Source organism: Crocuta crocuta, unplaced genomic scaffold (assembly GCF_008692635.1).
Source record: "Crocuta crocuta isolate KB4526 unplaced genomic scaffold, BGI_CrCroc_1.0 scaffold465, whole genome shotgun sequence".
NCBI lineage: Eukaryota > Metazoa > Chordata > Mammalia > Carnivora > Hyaenidae > Crocuta > Crocuta crocuta.
Genome location: NW_027528912.1, coordinates 835244 through 857332, shown reverse-complemented (window position 1 = coordinate 857332; position 22089 = coordinate 835244). Strand labels below are relative to the sequence as shown.

The 22089-nt window shown below is 40.6% G+C and overlaps 1 protein-coding gene across 1 annotated transcript in view; it reads left to right on the top strand.

The window, feature by feature from the left end:
• Positions 1-90: 90 nt before the first annotated feature.
• The window catches only part of PCMTD1 (protein-L-isoaspartate (D-aspartate) O-methyltransferase domain containing 1), a 72996-nt gene continuing 50997 nt past the window's right edge, over positions 91-22089 (top strand). Inside the window, exon 1 of the mRNA XM_077757095.1 lies at positions 91-110. The gene's annotated coding sequence lies outside the window, so the exon portion shown is untranslated. The remainder of the gene's footprint in view (positions 111-22089) is intronic.

Sequence of the window (22089 nt, the reverse complement as noted above, 5' to 3'; positions counted from 1 at the left end):
GGCTGCCCCCTACCCCCCTGCCCCCCTCCCCCCCCCATTTTCCTCTTTTACTACCCAGGGTAATCAGCCTACAAGTGTGGTGTTTAGCCGTTCGGAATTTTTCTATGCGTGTAAGTATGCTTTACCAAGAAAATTTGGGATCATACATAGTATATGCTTTTTATTGGCCAAGGATCCTCACATTTATTCCTCCATTTTATTACATACCTTATTCTTTATAAGAGCTGCATAGCTATGTTGGCTTTTTAACATTGTATCGAGTTTTTCGGTAATCTTTAGCTATTATTAAGTAGTTTTTAACAAGGGTTACAAGCTGCTATTTTGAAACATAATGTGGTAAAACTCTCAGATTGTCTAAGGCCAGATGGGGATACTTACTTACTAGGCAAGTTAAGTAACATGTTTACACAGAGCTTGCATGAAGCTCGGATGACTGCATAAAGCAGGTTTCTAAAGTAGTTTCTGTTTTGTGTTTTGGATAGTGCATTTTTCAAGGTGAATTTAAATTCCACATGCAAACAAATTCAACTCCTTAAACATGAACCTGCTCCTGTGAAGAAAAGGTAAAAGATAGAAGGCCAGTGGCCCAGAAGTTTGAATTTCAAACAGGTTAAAAAACAAAACAAAACCTCAGAGCAGCCAGGGACTGAATATTTTGATAGTAGACCATAGGGAGGAAGCTGTGAGTGAAAGGGTATTACTCTGCTTACTATTAAAGAAGACAGAAAGCTAGGAAATTCTCACCTTTTGTATTTCTGTGCACAGAAGTGCTGAAGGCTCTGTTGATCTAATCACTGGCGTGTATTTACTAAAATTGTGCTGTGCTGGCTTCCAGAGAAAACATAGACCTGAATAAGATAATCACAAAGAAGTCTGGTTCTAAAAGCACGTATATGCCCTTAAACCTTAGGCCCAGTTGTGTAATTTTTTTGGGAGCTGTGGTCGAAAAGGAGCCAAAGTGTCTGTGGCATTTTAGTTACAGTTGCTGGTAATAATCTGCTTTTTCTTATTTACTTCTAACAACATAGGTGGCATTCTCCCCAATCTGAGGATTAATACACAGGCTGTGATAGATGAACTTAACTGCTCAAGATCTCATCACCTTTTTAGTGGTGGTGACTGCAGGAGATTCCGGCTTAAGCCAAGAACCTGTGTTTTCTACTCTGCTGTGTCGCCTTTCATTAATGAACACTACCTTACAAAATTATCAATCTTAAGAGTTTTTGCCTCTTTTTGGGCTTCCTTACGAATAGAGATGTTCCTTATGAAATAAGAGACATGAGTATCATCGTATGCATTGAAAAATAGTCTAAAAGATAGCATGGACTCTGGTATCCTTTTAGATGAGGTTTCTGGTGCTGTATTAAAATATACTTGGAGCTGATGTCACTAACTATGTCAGAACTGTTATTTTAGTCACTCTGATGCCCTGCTAAACTTGGATAGCGTAGTAAGTTGTAGTTATTACAGGTGTTTTATGCCTTACAAACTGGATGGATAATCTCATATAAGTTACCATTTTTATGAATTATAAACTAGTAAGATAATATAAAGGCCTTAAAAATTAAAGTTTACTTATTTCATTTTAGTATTTTGTAGTTTCTTAAAAGCACATCATGACAATTCAATAAAGTGCAGGCCCTAATATTATGGTACATTAATCTCTTTCAGTTTTCTAGTGTATGTGACAGTTGTATTTTAAAGAAATATGACAGATACTGAAGTTAATAAAATATGATCAGTTGTAATTTGTATTTGAGAAGAAACCCACATATGGGAAAACATTTGAGCTTTTATTTCTTGGTGATTGTTAAGGATGGTAATTGGATTCTTATCTAAGTGGTGTTGCTGCTCTTGATTATCTCTTGGACAGCTTACACTGAGTGTGAGTAAGTTTTATAGTTGTGGGATACAAAAATGTTTCAGCACCAGAAAGACATCTTTAGAGTGTGTTAAGATCTATTGACTTTTCAGCTGTCGAAGGGTGGAGAATGCAATGCTACATGTGTGTATTTTCAAGAATTAATCGATCTTACTGCTGATGGAAAGAAATAGAAAGTTTATTTTGCAGTTTAGCTTGAAAGTCTTTTTTGGAGACACATTCATGTGTCTCCCCCCCCCACCCCCCNCCCCCTCCCCAGCAGTCAAGAAACTATGTAGGTTCTATTAATGACAACAAAAGAAGCATTAGGTAGGATCCAGAGTTTAAAATGTAGTTGGGTTTTGATTTTTTTGTTTTACCGTTTATTCAGTTTTGAGAAACAGCGTGAGGAGGGAGAGGAAGAGAGGGTAGACAACAGAATCCAAAACAGGCTGTCAGCACAGAGCCTGATGTGGGGCTTGAATTCATGGACAATGAGATCATGACCTGAGCTGAAGTCGGTCGCTTAACCTTAAGACTAAACCACCCAGGCATCCCAAAATGTAGTTGGGTTTTAAAAACTGTTTAAATCAGCTCTTGTGGAATTGCATAGGGGATTGCTGTTCCCTGAATGTTCTGTTTCTAGGGAAAAACTAGTTAAGATGAAAGAAGCCAAAATAGAAGGGAGAAAACCTGAGAATTGGCTGTGTCAAGTAGACAGAGGGAGAGGGTTTCCTGAAATAGTCGGTAATCAGTAGAGTCAGATGTGTGGATGGATGTCAAGGAAGATGAAGACTTAAAGGTTCTACTTCTTTGAGCTTTGAGATACTGGAAAAATACCTAATTATAATTATACAGCGTTAGCTGTGTCTTGCTGGCGGTTGAGTTGGAATAATTAACACTTTTCAGTAACTTGCAGGCTCTTCTAAACGTATAATAATCACATCATCAGAAGTCAGTTTATAATCTAAGGTACATGAGCATCTGAAGAGCCATGGAATCCGGAGTGCTGGAAGCCTTTGTCTTCTCTGTAACTTGCACAAGCCAGCACCTCACACTTGTATCTTCTTGTGGCCTTTGTGCGGTTTCTCATCTCCTTTCTCTACAAGTGTAACTTTAGATTGACTTCACATCTTCCTCTTTAGGGTCACGTTTTCTCTTTTCTAGTCATGCACACACGCACGGTGCCCACTGTCCTTCCCTCCCCTGCTGAAGCTTCCGTTCTGCACCACCTGCCTCTTCTTTCCTAAGCTTCAGACTCGCCTTCTGTTCTCCTTGATAAACTGTAAGTAACTCTCATTTTGTAATCTGGAATCAGAAGATTCAGAATTAAACTGCCTCCTTTACAGATTTAATTTTTGCCCCATTTTCTTGTTTATTTTCATGATCTTAACTCTTTCTTAGTCATCCAGGCTTAAAATCAAAGGTTACCTTTGATTCTGCCCTCTCGCCTTTTCTCAGAAATTCTTTGGACTTTTACTGCATTATGGTTCAGAAATCAGGTTCTCCTGCTGCTTTTCCATTTTCCCAGCAACAAAATACTTTTAATCCCATTGCCTCAACTGCCATTAATGGAGGAGACATCCCTAATCTCTACGTTTTGCCATTCATCATGTGCACTGCTATTGAATTAATTGTTCTAAAGGCAGCCCTCATCATGTTTTCCCGGCCTGACAGAAGCAAACAAAATCAAACACACTTCTTGAGTGTTTCTTATGTCAGCCTTCGTGCTGGATGCTTTGTTCTCATTTGGTTGTCATAGTAGTTTTATGTCGTAGGTACTACTTATCACTCCACGGATGAAGAAACTTGCACTTCACGAGCCTGGAGGGTTGCTAGTAGGTAGAAAAGCTGGAGTTTGAATCCCAAAAGTGCCTTCCAAACACTGCTCCTCCACTGAGCGGTGCTGATCAGCTCAACAGTGAAGTTCTGGGTCCCCAGTGAGGCCTTTCAGAACTCCATTATCTGGCCTCCATGCTCTTTTTCGAATTTAATTCTTGTTTTATTCAAACTTGGGTTTATATTCTTTCTTTTACATTCTTCTATAAAAGAAAGAATGTAAACTCTTGGTTTTTCATGCATTTCCACTTGGATTTTTCTCCCTTTCCTTTCTCTGCCTTCTGAAGTCTTTCAAGTGAAAGGCTTCAAGTAGAAAGGCTGGCAAGTGCACCGTGTTTCCTCTTCTCTGTCCTCAGGGTGCTAAGGTCTCCTCTACTCCTGTGGTTGCTTAACCTTGTGGTGATAACTGTCTGTGCTCAGTTTGTCCTTGAGTGCTCTAGCAGTCGTTACTGGATTATAAAATCCTGGAAGCAGAACCCCTGTCTTACTGTTGTCTCTCCCAGTGGATGCTCAGGAAATAGGGATGAACATGAAAATGATCACTAGTCAGCTGCTGCTTTAATGGCATTTAAGTAGTATTTCATTGTAGGTGCTAGATGACATACAGTAGTTTACTGGGGTCTGTATGTGTGTATGTGTGTGTGTGTGTATAACAAAACCAGATTTTCTTGTAGGCTATCAAATGAGTTCTTTGTTTTCAGCTTGATTACTAGGAAATTATCATTACTTTTATAAATAAAGTTTATTTTTAAAAAAGCTATTTTGTTTTTCTATATGCATATGTCTGAGTTATTGTATATAAAAATTCTTAAAATTAATGGTTTGACATTTGGATTCTTTTCTATGCTGTTGAATTAGATTTTCAAATGGACTGTAATATTCTCATAATTCTTCAGTTTCTTCTATGCTTCAATGGATATGAAAGGCAGAATAAAACTTTCCCTATACTGCAGGCTTACATTCTTCGTTTTGGTGATCTCAGGAATCTCCCAACTGTATGATTAGCTGAAATGTCCTCCACAGATAACACATAACTCTTTGCTTCCTAAAGAGTTATGTGAAATTTCAGACTTAATTGAATCCATCAAGGTTAATGGTTCCCGTGCAGAATTTACAATTTTACATTTATATCTGTCTTTGCATCCCATATCGAGTTACAGGGTAGCAACTTAATAAGTAATTATTGCTTCATTAAATAATAACAAGGTGGGATATCTTGGTGATAGTGTTGGGGGAGACTTTTGGGGTTTCTTTTGGAATACTAAATGCATGATTTAGGAGTGAGGTTGGTTCTTAAGCTAATCTATTTGCCAGTCTCCCTGCTGTCAGCTTTCTAAAGTGTTAACAGCAATCACAACTACTCTGGAAATAAAAGTTATAAGCAAGTTTAAAATAATTCGTCGACTTTAAAATTAGGTTGATATAGTCACATGGCTCAAATTTCAAGTGTACAAAAAGTTTTATAAACTGGAAATGTCTCCTCAGGTATTCCTTCTTACCCTCACTGGGACGTAGCCGTTCATCTCTGGCATGATGTAAAAGAAACGATTAATTTATTTGTGAACAAGTAAATGCGAATAAATGGTTTTTCTTTCCGCTTACATAAAGATGAGGCACACTGCACATGGTTTTTCTCTTGCATTTTTAACTGAATTTATCACTCATTCTATATCAATAGATTAAAAGCTTCATATTTTAAAAAATTTTTGTAGCTTCAAAGTATTTGCTCTCTATAGCTACATATATAGATTGCATATGTAGTTAACTATATTTTCTATTGGTAGACATTTAATGATTTTCACTTCTTTACCTGCTACACCTGTTGAAGCAACACTTTGAAGAAGAGAAGTAAAAAGTAGCAGCTTTTTCCCTGTAGGGGAAAATAGAGCTTGAAAGCTGAAATGGGTGTTTCATGGTGGAGAATGAAATGGATATCTTTTCTGGCCTGGATGATTAATGGTCCCGTGAATGGAGAGAAGGCAAAAAGAAGAAGCATGCAAAAATGCTTGTTAGAATTCATAGTTGACTGGTGAATGGGAAGAGTAGGGGAGGCAGTCCTGATGGGTGGTTCCGTTACCAGTCAGCCCTGGATGTGTTTGGACGTGTGGAGAAGTAATCCTTGACACCTGGAAGCTGGTCTCTGAGCCTGTGACCTCTGACAATACATTTAATACAGATTGGAAAGCCATTCAGGGTACGAACTAAATACCCTGTGTATCATCCAGAAGGAAATCTCATAGCCTACAATTAAATATATTTTATGTGGTTGTTAAGTTTTTTTAAATTGTATTATCTGTTCAAAGATCAGATTTGAACGACTAAAATCAATGAAATTAAAAGAAAATTTCCTTCTTCAGCAAGCTTCCCCCAGCCACATCTATTCGTCTTAGGTTGCTTGGGTAATGGATTTTTAATAGTGTGGTGTGAATCCTCTCAGACGTCTACTTATAAACGGAAATGAGATATTCATGCGTTTTAAGAATGTCAGTCGGAACCCTGTTGAATAACAAATGGTAAGAATGATGAGTCACAGTTGAATGAAATCAGTGAATGAGGTGGTGTTGGGAGGCTAGGTGAGTGGCGAAGGCCCTCAGATTCTTCCAGACCGAGGGTGCTGTAAATACGGAGCCGTGCTGTGTGACTCTATCAGTTCTGTCGGGTTACTCTGACAAGTCCTTTACCGTTGGGTAATCTGGGCCTTTTTTTTTTTTTTTTAGTAGTACCGTATGGCTTACCGAACAATGATGTATTTTCTTTGAAAGTCCTTTGCAATCATTCTGTCTTAAATATGGGATTTGAGTGTTTCTGATTGGCATTAAAAAATTAGTTTTTAGATGCTTGATAGATTGGTCTTTTCTTTTTACAATGGTACTGCATATGGTTTAGTTTTTTGTTTTTTTTTTAAACAATGGCTCGTTTACACTGACTCTGTATACCTGCGATTCTCTTTTGGTTACCTACCATACACTTTGCTAGTTTGTAGAAATAATAAGTAAAAGATTGATTGTTGCTTTTTTTCTCCATATAAGAGCAGTAGGAATTCACTGTAGAAAAACTAGAAAATACAGAAAAAGAAGCAAAGGACTGTCAGGAATTTACCGCCCAGGGATGATGTATCCTGTAGTTAATTCTGAGAGATTTCTATGTTACGGAGAACACGAACTAGAAAAGGCCAGCTTTATGAATCCTGCTACCGCATCAGCAGGTAGAGTGGGTGATGGACGTGTGGAAGACGTGATTTCCTGTCATCTGGACTCTTTGCTGGATAACTGCGGCTGTGGCCGGCCCTCCGCTTGGTTGATTTGTGCACATGCCTTGCCAAGTGCGTAGTTGGTCCACGGTTGGTAATGGGAGAACTACATACCTCAGTCACTCAGCTTTTGTCCTGATGACGTGTCACTGTGTGTCTGTAGTCCATCTCTGAAATACTGGACCTAAGTTTATTAGAAGTCTCTCTCAGTACTTAGTTTCTAATACTTAGAGCTAGTACCTTTCAGTTGTTTGTAATCTTTTTACTCTCAGTCGTGTTAGACAAAAATATTTTGCTAATTTAAATAATGTTCATTATTTCATTTGAATCTTAAACCTGAGGAATAGTCAGTAGGAAGGATAACGGCCAATGGTAGCGTTAATGGTCAGTGTTGAGGTGAAGGCTCAGACCTTCATAAATGATTCTGCAGTTTTTTCTCACTGATCACCCAAAGTTTATCAAGTTCAATATCTGCTTGCTTCCTTTTATATCCATCAGTGCCTTCTGTTGAGTAGAGCATTATCAAAGTCAAGCTCTGCTCCTGAATGTCTTCATATTTTTTGGTGAGTGTGTCTTTACATTCATTTTTAGTGACGCGCAGAAGCATCCACCTGGCGGGCAGTCTGTTTCTGAAAGGATGCTGCTCCCTCTGGAGGCCAATCTGGAATCACACTACACTAAACTTTTTTTTTTTTTTTAAAGTTAAGTTTACACCAACTTGGTGAACTTCTTGTTCTTACTTTTTAAAATATTTGCGAGAGGGTGGGAGTGCACTCACGCACCTGAGAGAGTGGGGGGAGGGGCACAGAGAGAGGGAGAGAGAAAATCCCAAACGAGATCCACATCCAGCACAGAGCCTGAACCCTGCCTTACAAACTGTGAGATCATGACCCAAGCTGAAATCAAGAGCTGGACGCTTAACTGACTGAGCCACCCAGGCGTCCAGTACTACCTTGAAATATGACAGGTTTGAATCTGCCACAAGTCTTGGCAGGTATCAGCAGCGAAGAAAAGGTGGGTACTGCATTGTACAGGGTCTTACTTTTGGTAAGCGCAGAGTGAATCTGCGTAGTGGCTTTCCACAGTCCTAAAAGTCAGGTCAGAGCTTAGTGGTACTGCGCCCTGTGAGGGTTTTAAGCTTGAGCTTATATTGAGGCACAGTTTTTCCCAGGGATGTAAAGCGTTTTGTAGTGCTGTGCTCAAGAGTTGGGACTTGGTGTATATGTTCGAAGAGAAAAATGATTACAAGTCTTCATAGTAACCAGACCAAAAGGTTGATGGTTTTTTTTGTTGCAGTTTTTTCCATTGGTGCTTCACGTTGGATTTCAGGATCTTTGTGAGGTTGTCTTCAGTGAGTCTGTGGTGTGGTTATTGATTTGGTTGGAGGTTTTCAGGCTGTCTTAAGAATGTGACCACGTATTAAGAGAAAATGAACCCCAAGTTTTGTCCAGGGATAAGAGCATGTGTCTTTGCACTGATGACTCTTGCGATCTCTTATTTCCTTTCCTATATCCTGGGGGGGAAATACGATAGGTGATGATGGACTTGGGTCACTTTTACACACTTAAGTTGGGTTCGTTTCATTCCCTGTGGAACAGTGCTCTGCTGGAGATAGAGGGCAAGTAAAATTTGGGGAGTGTAGTAGACAAGTAATGTGCCTTCTCCCCAAAGAGGTTCATGTTTTAATCTCTGGATTCTGAATGTTAACCTTCTCTGGCAAAGGGAGATTAAGGTTGCCAGTCTCCTGACTTTTAGGTCAGGAAGACTGCTGGATTTTCCTGGCAGGCTTGGTGCAACCGCAGGTTTCTTGTGGGAAGTGAGAAGAGGCAGAGTGAGGAGAGATCTCGGCCTGGTGTTGCTGGCGCTTCAAGATTCAGCACAGGGTCCTGAGCCAAAGAAGTAGATGGACATTAGACCCTTGAAAATGCAAGAGAACACCCCATACGGCTTCCGGGAAGGAGTACAGCCCTGCTGATCGTGTCTTCCCAGCCCAGTGAGGCCGCATCACACTGCTGACCGCTAGGACTGTAACAGTGAGGTGCGTGGACTTAAGCTAGTAGTGTTTGTGGCGACGTGTTACGGCAATATAGGTAGGCACACAGAGACCGTCTGCGCTTTCAGGGAGATGATTGCTAAGCAGTCCCTTCCCCCAATAAAATACTAAGAGGACACTCATAAAACTGATAAAACGAGTGCTACTGGGTTTTGTGTTTTGTTTTTTGAGAGCACTAAAGGGTGTGAGCTCTAAAGGTGAGGGGGGGAGGGAGGGAGAGGGGGGAGAGAGAGAGAGAGAGAGAGGGGAACTTAGGCAGGCTCCAAGCCCAGCATGGAGCTTCACGTGGGGCTCTATTCCAGAGCCGAAATCAAGAGTTGGGCACTTCACTGACAGAGCCACCCAGGCGCCCCAGTGCTACTGGGTTTAAATGGTGGTGGCCTTGAGCCCCTGCCTGGTGGGATTGCCTCTCATTTTTGCATCTTCCTGGAGACAGCCTGAATTTCTGGAGCTGCTGCTTTTCTTTAATGACAAAAGTGCTCTATGGGGCAGGTGGGTCAGAGTGGTGCAGGATGCTGCTGCAGCTGGGAGAGCCCCAGGTGTGAAGACCAAGGCGAAGTTAGTTACCGTAATGGAGCTACCATTAACAAGGAAGGTTACAGAACAGTGTTCTCACTAAAGAGGAGTGTGAGCAATGGAAGAGAGTAGCTAGTTTGAGAGGTGAGGGGCTAGATAGAAGGTTTTGGGTTCACACATAATTTGGAGTGATGGCAGGAGCCCCACCCCCCTGTAAAATTAATCTAGTAACTTACTAGATGCACTGGGAAATTTGTGGTAAAGAGGAGGAAGATTTTGAATCAGCAGGGCAGGGGAAAGGAGAAACACGTATGTGCCCTAAAGTCACTGAGGCAGTGATGTTGGAGAAAGGCAGGAACAGAGTCCACAGCCATGACTGCTTTTCTGGAGGACAGGAGTCTGGGGTCCTTGTCAGCTCACTACATGGAGTCTTTCCACTTGGGAGGCAAGAGTCTTGTACGTGAAGAGGTTGCTTTGCTCTCAGTAGGGAAGAAAGACTGTCCTGTGCATTCACTGTAAACACACGTGTAGATTTCTACCCCAGGCTTACCAGCTGTAAGCATGCTGGGAGGAATTAGAGTGAGGTGGTGGGGAAGACATTATTATAAGTTACTGGTTTCAAAAGTATTTTTGTTCCTCTAAAACACAAGTACTTCCCAACCCCACACACCTTCAAATTTAAACAAATGTCCGATAGAAACATAAAGCCTTCATCCTCTTCTCCAGTGGTCTGCGCGTTTTCAGTGCAGTAGCAGAGCGTGCGTGGCTTAGTGTCCTTTCCTATTGATTTCTTCCAGAGTTCTTTTCTGCTAGATGACTGATAAAACAAATCAGTTGAATTCTTTAGTGCTTGCTTGTATCTTTAGTTTTCCCTCTAGGTTTATCCAACTCTGGGACTGCTTTGTTCCAAGAAATATTTTTTGATGCTCTTTTCTTTCATTTTGAAATGCCACTTACGAGAAAAAGTAACCTTTACCATTGTTTATCCCTGGCGTTTGTTTCAAGACTTTGGCTTTGCTGTTAACCCGCTCCTTTATTTCTCTGTGGGTTTCTATTTTCAGCTTACCTACCAAGCCTATGTGAAATTTAACAAGCGTTTCACTGGTTTTATTTTGTCCTTTTCCAAGTGTGCTAGTAATCATTGTAATCTATGGAGGGGAGATGGATACCAGAAACATCCTGTGCTTCATTACCAAGCTCATGTTTAAGCTGACTCCCAGGTGAGGCCAGTGGGCCATCCTCCTGTCTGAGTTTGACAGAGATGAATTTCCTGAGCAGGAATTTAAGATGGCGGAATTGTCAGCTTCCGCCCTCAGTACTCTTAGTCACTTGGCACTCTGACGTTCCTCTGTGATCAGGAGGGACAGCTCTTGTCGCACAGAAAACCTGGTGACAGGTGTTTAACATTTTGCTCCATGAAACTAGAATAAAACACACTCAGATACTTGGAAATTAACAAAAACAAGAGTGTTTGCAGGGTATAGCAATTTAAGTCACATCCAAGGGACTGTGGATGTTTTGGGTGCAAAGTGTCAGTCTGTTGTATCCTCAATTCATTTTATTGCCTGTCTACTGTTCATTCCCTCACTGACCTGAGTATAGTCTTCATGGTTTTCAGCCTTCTATCAGTGGAGTCCAGTCAGGAGGGAGAAACCACACAGGGTAGGTAATAAGGTCAGGTAATGTAGAGAAGTAGAGAAGCGTTAACGGGATTGACTAGTAAGTGAAGTGCTCCAAAGAATGTGGAAATAGAAGGATTTGCCTCTACCCCCACGGGCCATATTTAAGCACCCAAGGAAGAGGCCCACCCAGGGCTGGAATCTGCACTTTGTGGGGAGGATGTGTGTGTGGCTCACTGGAGGGCAGGGAAGTTGTTCTGGTGCCTCCTTAATGGAAGCTTACAGAAATCTGCTTTCTGGGTCCCAAGATTTACAGAGGTGTCTTACCAGAGGCTGCCTCCCACAGACCACCCAAAGGAGGGTGCTGGGGAAGGCCACTGGCTGTTAACCCGTAGGCACCGCAGAAGCCTTCCGAGCAGTGCACCCGACCTAGAAGCAAAGCCCTTTTTCCGTGCCGTGTCTCTGGCACCATCTACTCCTGCTCCGGCCGAACATTCCCCATCAGTAGGAAATGGTACAGGAAATAGAATTTTTTTCTATTTTCAATGGAATAGATTTGACATATGACACTGTATAAATTTAATGTGTACAGTGTGTCACTTTGATACATTCGTATCTTATGGTTGCCTTTGTAGCAATATTTTTCTTTTAATGGTTTTTATTTTATTTTTGAGAGACAGCATGAGCAGGAGAGGGGCAGAGAGAGAGGGAGACAGGACCCGAAGCAGGCTCCAGGGTCTGAGCTGTCAGCACAGAGCCCGACGTGGGGCTCGAACTCACAAACTGCGAGCTCATGACCTGAGCCAAAGTTGGAGCTCAACCAACTGAGCCCCCCAGGTGCCCCTCCTTTGTAGCAATATTTATCACATGACATAATTTTGGTGCAGTATTGTCTATATTCATTACACTGTGCATTAGATCTCTGTAACTTGTTTACTGCTCGCTGCATGTTTGTACTCCTAAACACCATCAGTTTTACCCCCACTCCCTGTCCTCTGGTGACCATCATTTTACTCTCTGGAAGTAGAATATTATTGTTTTTTATTTTTTTGAGTAGGCTCCATGCCTGGTGTGGAGCCCAGTGTGGAGCCCAGTGTGGGGCTTGAACTCACAACCCTGAGATGAAGACCTGAGCTGAGATCAAGAGTCAGATACTTAATGGACTGAGCCATCCAGGTGCCCCAGAAAATTTTTGATTTGTACTTAATCTCTTGCCGGTGGAATCAGGGTAATTAACTGCTGTTGCTCTTAAAACATCTCTCCATTGCTTTCTCTCCCTGTGCCATTCTAAACCTTTTCCCCAGCTGAAATGATGGTAGACACCTTTTGACATAAAGGCCAGTTTCTATTTTTATATTTTGTTCCCAGTCAGCTGATCTTGACTATTTCTTGTTTGCATGTATTCTCTCCCATTTAAATATCAAAAAGAAGTCATAGTCCCTGGACCAAATATTTGAGCACTGCTTCCTTCTTTTTACCACAGGGACTCAAAAATTAGCAGCTCTGTGTACACCTTAAGGAAGGACTCTGCACTTCTTCCCTGCCTTATTTTAACAATATGGGGGTTTTGTTGTTTTAAATACAGTAGACAAAGGCTTGTTATCTCAGAAAAGGTGTCACTTTTGTTTTATGATGTATTGGAAAGAAACTTAACCAAGACTTGGAGCATTGAATTCTGTCAGAATGGCCTTGAACAAGTAGTTTTGTCCCATGCATGACTGGGTGAACTGGATATTTTTAGGGGTTTTCTTCTGTACAGTTTATTTTTCTTGCTTTTCATAAATATCAAAGTGCTGTATCTTGTTTGGGTTTATATATGCACAGAAAACTATGAATTATGCTTCTGCTGTCATGGATTACAAACTTTAAACATTTTAAATCTAGAATGAGATTTCACATGTCAGCAGTATATAGGTATCCCCCACTTGATGAAAGTCCACATGGTACCCCTTGGCTTTTACAGAAGACCTGCATTAGTACCTGTTTTCTTTAACTGAAAGAAATCATTGGAAGAGGATTTTCACTTGAAAAGAGCCATTGCCTTACTAATGGAGGTCTTAAACCTTACTAATGGAGGTCTTAAAGCCAGGTGGCACTGGAAAGCTGCTGGGGATGGGGAGAATTCCTTATGGCTTAGGCCAGTTTGGGTTGAAGTTTCCACAGAGACATTCTTGGATAGCCCAGGAAAGCTGTAGTTTGTTTTTGACTCATTTTATTCTCATTTTGTTGCGACTGCCACAGTACTTCAGCTATGAAAAAGATGCCAGAAAAGCTCTCATGAAAGGGAGTGATTCAGAAAATGTAGTGTACTTGCCTTGGTGGCTTTCGGGTTGACTTTCTGAACACATTTTAAAGATCGCTTGGGCATTTTACCAGCTTTTGTGTAACTCTTTATACTTAGAGTATTTGCAAAACTGAAGTATTTCTTCTTTTATGAAATTTATTGAGGTTTCACATTGCATTAATGATTTGGAAGAAAGTTTGTCGAATCCCCCTGCCCATGCCCTCCCCCACCATATGCTTGTGTCTCTTTATGTCTATTTTTCCTAGTGAGTGTACCCTCCTCACTTCCCATCCCGAGGGCATTGCAGTTTCCTCAACCCTCTCACCTTCATTAAAGACTGAAGTCTCCACTGCAGTGTTCTCTGCTCCCCAATGTTAATGTTGAAAATTATTTGTATATTTACAACAATTTCTCTACATTTTTAATGTTTGTTTATTTTTTTGAGAGAGAGACAGAGACAGAGACAGAGTGCGAGCAGGGGAGGGGCAAGAGAGAGGGAGACACAGAATCTGAAGCAGGCTTCAGGTTCTGAGCTGTCAGCACAGAGCCCCTTGTGGGGCTCGAACTTGTAAACTGCGAGGCCGTGACCAGAGCCGAAGTCAGCTGCTTAACCAACTGAGCCACCCAGGTGCCCCTGTTTACAATAATTTTTTGATACTTTTGGTAGCACAGATTTATCTGTTTCTGGCTATTACATTCTTTTTTAATTTGCTTTCATTTTGAACTGAAACTTTCACTTAGCCTTTTTTTTTGTTTAACTGTAGTATCGCCAACCAAATTTTAAGCTCTGTAAAACCTTTTTCTCTTCTCCAATGAAGTATGCCCCGAAGCGGACCAGAGTGTTAATGCGGTGGAGTGTGTAACTTGTCTAGTGCTCAGGTATCTCTGCTCTTCTTTCCATATCTTATTACTGGGAAACTTACCAAAATTATTGATTACTGGGGGTGGTCTTGAACTATATCTTCTTTGTTATAAGGAGCACCAATCTCAAAGCTGGAAGGAAATAGCCTGTAAGGTCTGTGTAACTCAAGTATTGGTCTCATCCTTTCATTTTCATTAAATGAGTGTCATGTCAAGGTTATTTTATTCATTCATTTAGTCTGTCTTTCATCATTTAATGATTGCTTCCAGGATAGCCTCTGTTCTGAACGATAGAAATAAACTGGTGAGTAGCCTGTGGAGTTTTCTCTTGAGAAACAGTACTACGGTCAAGGGGATAAAAAATGAAACAACTTTGTGGACCAGTGTTGCAGGGATAGTCACGGGTGTGTGAGAGCACTGAAGAAACACACTGTTGTGGGCCCAATGTTTGTGTCCCTGGGAAATATTAATGTTGAGGCCCTAACCCCGAGTCTGGGCATATTTGGAGATGAGGCCTCAAAGGAGGTAGGTAAGGTGAGGACAGAAGGGTTAGGCTCTGATCCTCTAGGACTAGCATCTTTATAGGCGGAGACGCCAGTGTTCCCTGACCACAGCAGGGAAAGGCCGTTCACGTACAAGAGTTCTCACCAGAAGTCGACCGTGCTGACACCCTGATCTTGGATTTCTAGCCTGTAGAACTGTGAGGAACTTTCTGTTGTTTAAGCCACCCAACCTGTGATATTCTGTTATGGTGACTTCTAGGCCCTGAGTGTTCTGGAGGTGGGCTTCCTTCTAGATTGAGAGATGACTGTAAAGCACTTGGCTGAGTGCTAGGCATCTAATACATGTAGTACTTAGTAAGGTACTTAAATTCTAGTCGTGGACAGTATCAGGTCTACGGAATTACAGAACAGAGGTTGAATACTCTTGTTGTGGACATGTGTACAAATGCAGGCAAGGTTGTAATCCTCTTGTCCTGTGGCGTGGGGTTTGGGCGACAGTCCGGGACGTTGAGGCTTTTTCCTCATGACCTTGTTTGTGGAAGATGAAGTATCACCATTTGCTGAGTTAGGTAGATTAATGTTGAGAGGATGGGGACCATGGTAGTGAGCTTGCTGTGAGGATGGGGCCAGAGAGACTAAAGACCCAGAGGGTTCACTAGGTGCTCTTGAAAATCGCGTGGAGATTGAAGAATGAAAATTGTAGTTGTACCAAAGTGGTGGAGTTTTTTTTTCTTCTGGAACATTCCACAGTATAGGACACTACACAGAGGAGACATTATTGGATGGGTGCAAAGTCAGGTGTTCGCAAGAGGAGTGAGGCAGAAGGTTAGAATGAAGGGTTGAAATAATGGAGAGGAATGGAGTGAAGTCATGTTTGTGGGGCCTGTTTGGTTTGGGGAGAAAGTGATGCTGAGAGGTGTCAGCAGGTTAGGGCGCACGGGCCAAACCTACCCGCTGCCTGTGTTTGTGCAGCCGCAAGCTGAGGACGCGGTTTACATCTTCAAAAGCTTGGAAAAAAGATTTAAAAGTAAGTGGAAACTGTGTAAGTTATATATAAAATTATCTATAAATATATGTTATAAATCAAGTTTCAGTGTTTATAAAAAATTTGGAACACAGCCATACTTTCACTTAACATGTTGTCTGTGACTGCTTTTGCTCTTACAGGCACAGAACTAGTAGTTGTTAACAGAAACTAAGGCCTGCAAATCCTCCAGTATTTACTGTCTGGTCTTTCACGGACAGTCTCTGCTGTAGCTCTAGTGACAGTGAATGTAGTGGTAGAAGAAGAGACGCAAACTGGAAGTAAGATGCAATTGTAGAATAAGGATACGGAGGTTAGATGGTGGTGAGTCGGTCCATGGAGTTTAAGGTGTTGGAATGGTTGACTTTGGAGCTCGAATAGTTGTTGAAGATGCTCAGGGTGCTGGTGCGAGCTGGAGAGCAGAGAAGACAGCAGCAGAGGCGCCAGAGTTGCCGCTGCTGATGGGATGGGAGAGGGGACACGCGAGTGTCTGCAGGGTCGGGGGATGGGGGATGGGAGACCACGATTAATAGATGGGAAAATGTAGTAGATAAAAATGCAGAACTTGTTTTCCTACGCCTTTTCCAACCAGAGTTTGGGTGTTTTTTTGAATCACGGTCTATCTTTTGGCATTCATAAACAAAGGGTAAGTATGTATATGTGTTTTCTGTAGCTTTCCAGTGTGTGTGTGTGTGTGTGTGTGTGTGTGTGTGTGTGTGTAATTTTCCAAGTCAAATTAATGTGCTCCTACTGAGGCCTTCATTTCTATCCAGCATCGCAAGTATATTCCCAGTGTCTTTCCCCATTCATTCCATGCTTTGGTTTCTGTCAGAAACATCATACAGTTGCTGAGATCTTGGTGAAAATTGACACCTAAAATCCAAAGTATTTTATATATATTATATATTGTTACTAGATACATATTTTTATACATTTGATAAGTGTTTCTCAAAATGGGACCATGTTCTTTTGTGAGATGAAATAAGCCTATGTTAGTAGAAACCGGTAATGTGGTGTGAGTCCCTGCTGTATGACAGGGACCATTATAGGCGTTTATGTACATGATCCCAGAGACTTCTGCTAGTCCTGTGAGGTGATTGTTATCAGTGTTGTTTTTATCATGTAGCAGCTAAGGCCCCGAGAGGTGAATTATGTTCCTGAGGTCACATAGCTAGAAGTTATAGATTTAGGGTTCTGCTCTAGAACCTATACTGTACTATATGATCTTTAAGTATAATTTCTACTTATGTTGAAAAGAACACATTCTATTAGAATAACAATAATGAAGCTACAACTTGATATTAAATTATTAATAATTTGATATACTAATATTCACTCATTCTACAAATAATCATTCTAATGGTAGCAAATGAGTAAAGTACAATTGTTACATTCCTATAGCTATAAATCCTGTTGAATTCAAATCGGTTTTACATTGCCTTAACATTGTAACTCCCCACTATAACCTGTGTGGATTCAGTCTAGATATACTCAGTACATTGTTTTCTGTAGTCATTTCTTTTGGAGCATTTTTTTTCCTTACAATCTCCAAAAAGTTATCATAAAGTCAGGTTTCAGTAATACTGCCTACTATCAGTAATTAAATACTGAAATTAAGTAAGAAAGATTTCTAATTTTTTTAAAAAAGAAGCATTCTGCTCACTTAATTTTAAAAAATCTCGGCATGCCGGGGTGGCTCTGTTGGTTAAGCTTCCCACTGTTGATTATGGCTCAGGTCATGATCTCACCATTCATGAATTCAAGCCCTAACATTGCAGAGCCTGCTTGGAATTCTCTCTCTGGTCCCCCTCCACCTCAAAATAAATAAACTTAAAAAAAATTTAAACACAGGAGTAAATTAGGTCTTATTGGCTGTATGTATTCTGATATTTAATAGACTTTCTCTTATCTAAGATTATTATATAATGACTTGCAAAACTTGGGTTTCTGACTTGTGTGATCTTTTAAGTTAAAAAAAATTTTTTTTAATGTTTATTTTTGAGAGAGAGAGGGAGAGAGAGACAGAGCCTGATTGGGGGAGGAGCAGAGAGGGAGACACAGAATCTGAAGCAGTTTCCAGGCTCTGAGTTGTCAGCACAGAGCCCAACGTGGGGCTCAAACTCATAAAAGGTGAGATCATGCATGATCTGAGCTGAAGTCGGATGCTTAACCAACTGAGCCACCCAGGTGCCCCAATGACTTGTGTGATCTTGGACAAGGCAGCTACTGGGGCTCAGTTCTTTATCCATGAAATGAAGTGAGCTTTTCTGTAACTCCTATCTTATAAGAAAGCTCTTTAATCTGACTTTAGCTTCTGGAGTATGGTCTTTCAATCCTCCATGCCTACCTTAGTTCCTGAGGCATAAATAGGTGATCAGTTTTTGTTAATTGAATGAGAAAATCATCAAATGGAAGTCTTTAGTGCAAAACTTAGAATATCCAAATGGAAGACAGTACTAGTTGCTTTGAGTAATTTTCTGTTGAGAGAGCATTTAGTATTTTAAAGTGTTCTATTAATAAACATTCTCAGTTATGAGTACACAGTTTGCCATTTACAGTTTGAAGACTAATCTAATTAGTATGAAATAATTCCTTTCATTGTTAAAGACCTTCAGTTCTGTCATTTTATTGTGGTCAAATTGAAAATAATTTTTACATTTTTAATGAAAATACACTAACCGTTTAAGAGACTAATTTCCATGAAAAGAGATTGTCTACTGAACTGAACTGAGCCATCCTTTGACTTTATGTCCTCAGTGTGCCTGTATCCTGCTCAACTTGCTGGACCAGTGGTGAACAAGTTGTTTAAGTGAAGCCTGGCGGGAGGTACTGAGCTATAGTTTAATAAGCTTTCATAAGCATTTTCGTTGTTCAGTTTGGATAGTTTTCTCCAAATGAGTTCTCTTGATACAAAAATTAATCATTTAAAGTTAAGGTGAGCACTTCCTTTAGAGATTGTAGCATTGTGGTGATGATTTTATGATTACAGTTTGCTTTTAAGAACTCCCTCAACTTTCTCTGGGTCATGAGTAAAAATAGGGATGGAGTTATTTGTCCCATTAAATGAAATGGTTTAGTACCAAATATGGGTGTGTGTGTGTATTTGTCAAAGGGTCTCAGACCTACATTTCTAGTTGCTGTGTCTTCTTCTGATAATGTGGATGTTAGTGGTAATGCATGACATTAGATCTATGAATGAGACCGAAATCTCCCCGTTTATTACATGGAAAGTCTAAAACAGTTTGTTCTCAATCGGTTTTCTTCACCTGGAGGGTGCAGGTAATACCGTCTGTCCTGTGTAAATATCCTGGGTAGTTGATGAAATTGTGTGAGTTGGTATTGCAGCACTTCAGATTAAAATGATATATAACGGGGTATTTTTATTTTGTTCTATGTAGCTTTCATTGTCTGTCCCTAGTTAAAATGGTCATTGTGGACTTTGGAAAGACGCTATTTTGTGAGGCCAAAAATCTTTATAGGTAACCTATTTACATTTTTTATCTTTGTATAGCAAATATGCCTAGACATTTTTAAAGTTTTTATAGGTGCCATTGAGAAAATTTGATTTAGTGATGGTGTCTTCCAGGTGAAAGAACTAAAGCCAGAAAAGATAACAGTTTGCTCAAAATTGTATACTGTGGCAAGGCCAGCCTTCACAGTCCCCAATGTGATTTGCAGACCGCGTGTCTTTGATGTGAGCTCCTGTTTTGGCTTGTGATTTACTAGTGGAAGGGGACAGGTGCAGATCATCTGAGCTCCCAAATCATGGAATTTTGCTTTGGGGTATTCTTTTATTTTTATCTGAATATTGTTCTTTGTGAATTCGACATTTTTCAAATAAGCCCAACTTTAAAAGCCTGACCAGACAGAAGCTGAAAATCTGTGTGCTTTTCTCTCCTGCCCCCCTGTTGATCTCATTACGTCCTAAGAGCATTGTTGTTTAACAGACTAACACCAGAAAGCCCAGTGTTGTTTCAGTATTCTGCTTCAGACTTTTCCTGAGTTACAGGAGGTAAACAACTCTTCTGTTTGAAGTTCTCCTGGGTTGTAGCTTCTGTAAGGAATTTTTTTTTTAAGTGTTAAGGTTGGTTAGTAGAACATTTCTTGAAAAACTGAAATTGTTAAGCAGTAATCCTAAAGCATGAGGCAGTTATTCTCTGAGGATTTTGTTCAGAGATACATGGACCTTTGCATATTGAGGGCATTTGTAGTATAGTGTGTGGTGTTTAGGAACACACACGTCTAATTGTGTAGTGATAGAGGTTTGAAGAGGTCATATATTCAGGTCTTCGAGTAAAATAAGTGGGGGAGACTTTGAGGGTACATGAAATTTTGTAGCTTTCAAAATGATAAGATTTCAGCTTGAGTTGTCTCATCTTGTCCTTTAAAAATGTTATATATTCCTCTATCACCTTATATTCTATACCTTGAACTCCCATAAAGGCACCTCCTACTATTTCTCCCATCTTTTTTATTTTTTTTTAAATATTTTTTATTTCTAGGAGAGAGAGAGAGAGAGAGAGAGACAGCGTGATCAGGGGAGGGTCAGAGAGAGAGGGAGTCACAGACTCTGAAACAGGCTCCAGGCTCTGAGCTGGCAGTCAGCACAGAGCCCGACGCAGGGCTCGAACCCATGAACCGCGAGATCATGACCTAAGAGAAAGCCGGACGCTCAACCGACTAAGCCACCCAGGCGCCCCTGTTTCTCCCATCTTGTTTGAGTTTATGCTGGTCTTCGCTGCCTCCGGCACAGGAGACTAGGAAAATTAAAAGAATGAGAGGGAAGGTGGTGGGAAGAAAAAGGCATAGAAGCAAGGCTGGAATAGAATTTGAGAATATAACTGAAAAGTCTACATCTATGAATATAGGCACCTTAAAACTTGCTAAATATCAAAATTTAGAACCTGGTTGCTTCTAACAGAACTTTGTTTTGTTACTTGAGACTGTGTAATAGTGAATTGAAGGGTTGGGGAGGAGACGACAGTCTTTAATTATCTTGAGACAGTGACTTATCAGCTGTCTGATAAGGTGAAGATTCCACAGTTCGAGAGAATCTAAAGGAAAAATACACTTTCACTTTGCCGTAGTTGTTATGTCTGATCAAATCTGAAAGTATTTCTTGAAGTAAAAAGCTAGAAGTTACTCTTACAGTGTTTTATGTTTGTCAACATTTATTAAATGCTTGCTAATACCTTTACAACTATGATTATTTTAAATATTTTATCTTCATTTTATTGGATCTTTATTATTGAGTTTACAGTTTAGATAGAAAAGATGTGTTGAGCAAAAGAAAACTATACAAGACATCTGCTTTTTGCTAATTTATGTAACAAATGCTCCATTAGAGAAAGTTAGCCCAGGGAGAAGTTAGCTAGTAAGCTACTGAAGAGAGTTCCAGCCCTGTCGGTGAGCGCTGAGGGCAGCAGGTCCTGATTTAGGCCTCTTGGCCTAGTTTATGGCCCACAGCAGGACAGAATCACTGCATTGTTTTCTGGGTTTTGTGGTTTTGGGTTTTTTTGATTTTACCTTAACCTCAATCAATTTACACGTGAATGGGTGTATTTTTCCCTTCCCTTCTGTGTACACTGCAACTTGGCTTTTCTTCTCCATACCTCTACCTTTAGGATGTACATTTTCACTCTGTAGTTCTGTCTTTAGATCACTAGGGGCTAACATCACTGGATTTCAAAACTGACACTTATTTGTTGTCCCTTTTCGGTCTTTTGTGTTTAAAAATGAACGTTTTAAATGTGTCCTTCTTGTCCTAGATGTGAAAGAAAGTGAATTATTTATTGGACATGTGTACGTTGGAAGTCTGATGTGCAGGGCACTCTTGACAAATTTGTGATGCAGTAATTATTTTTCCCATTTTATAGACAAGGACACTGAAGATCACAGGTTAAGTTTTCGCCTGAGGCTGCATAGTCAGTACGTGACATCAGCTGCTTTATTTCCACTCGTCCATTCTTCTGGAACCCAGAGTACTAACAGGGAGGAAATTGGGAGAGAGGGAGAGAGATCTGAAGCTTCTTAGCTAAGGGGATGAAAAGTTTACTTTTGAGTTAGAGCCAGGAGCCACTTTGTAAATTACTCTGTTTCAGAAGGGTTTTACGGCTTGCTGAACTGGATTTGAGTTGTGGCTCAGCTACCCCCAAGCTCTGAGCTTGTTGTCATCTCTGAGCTTTGGTCTCCTCATTATAAAATGATGTTAGCGCTTCTTCATTGAGTTTTGGTGAAGAAATAGAGCGAGCCCAGAGCCTCTATGGAGTAGAGACAGAG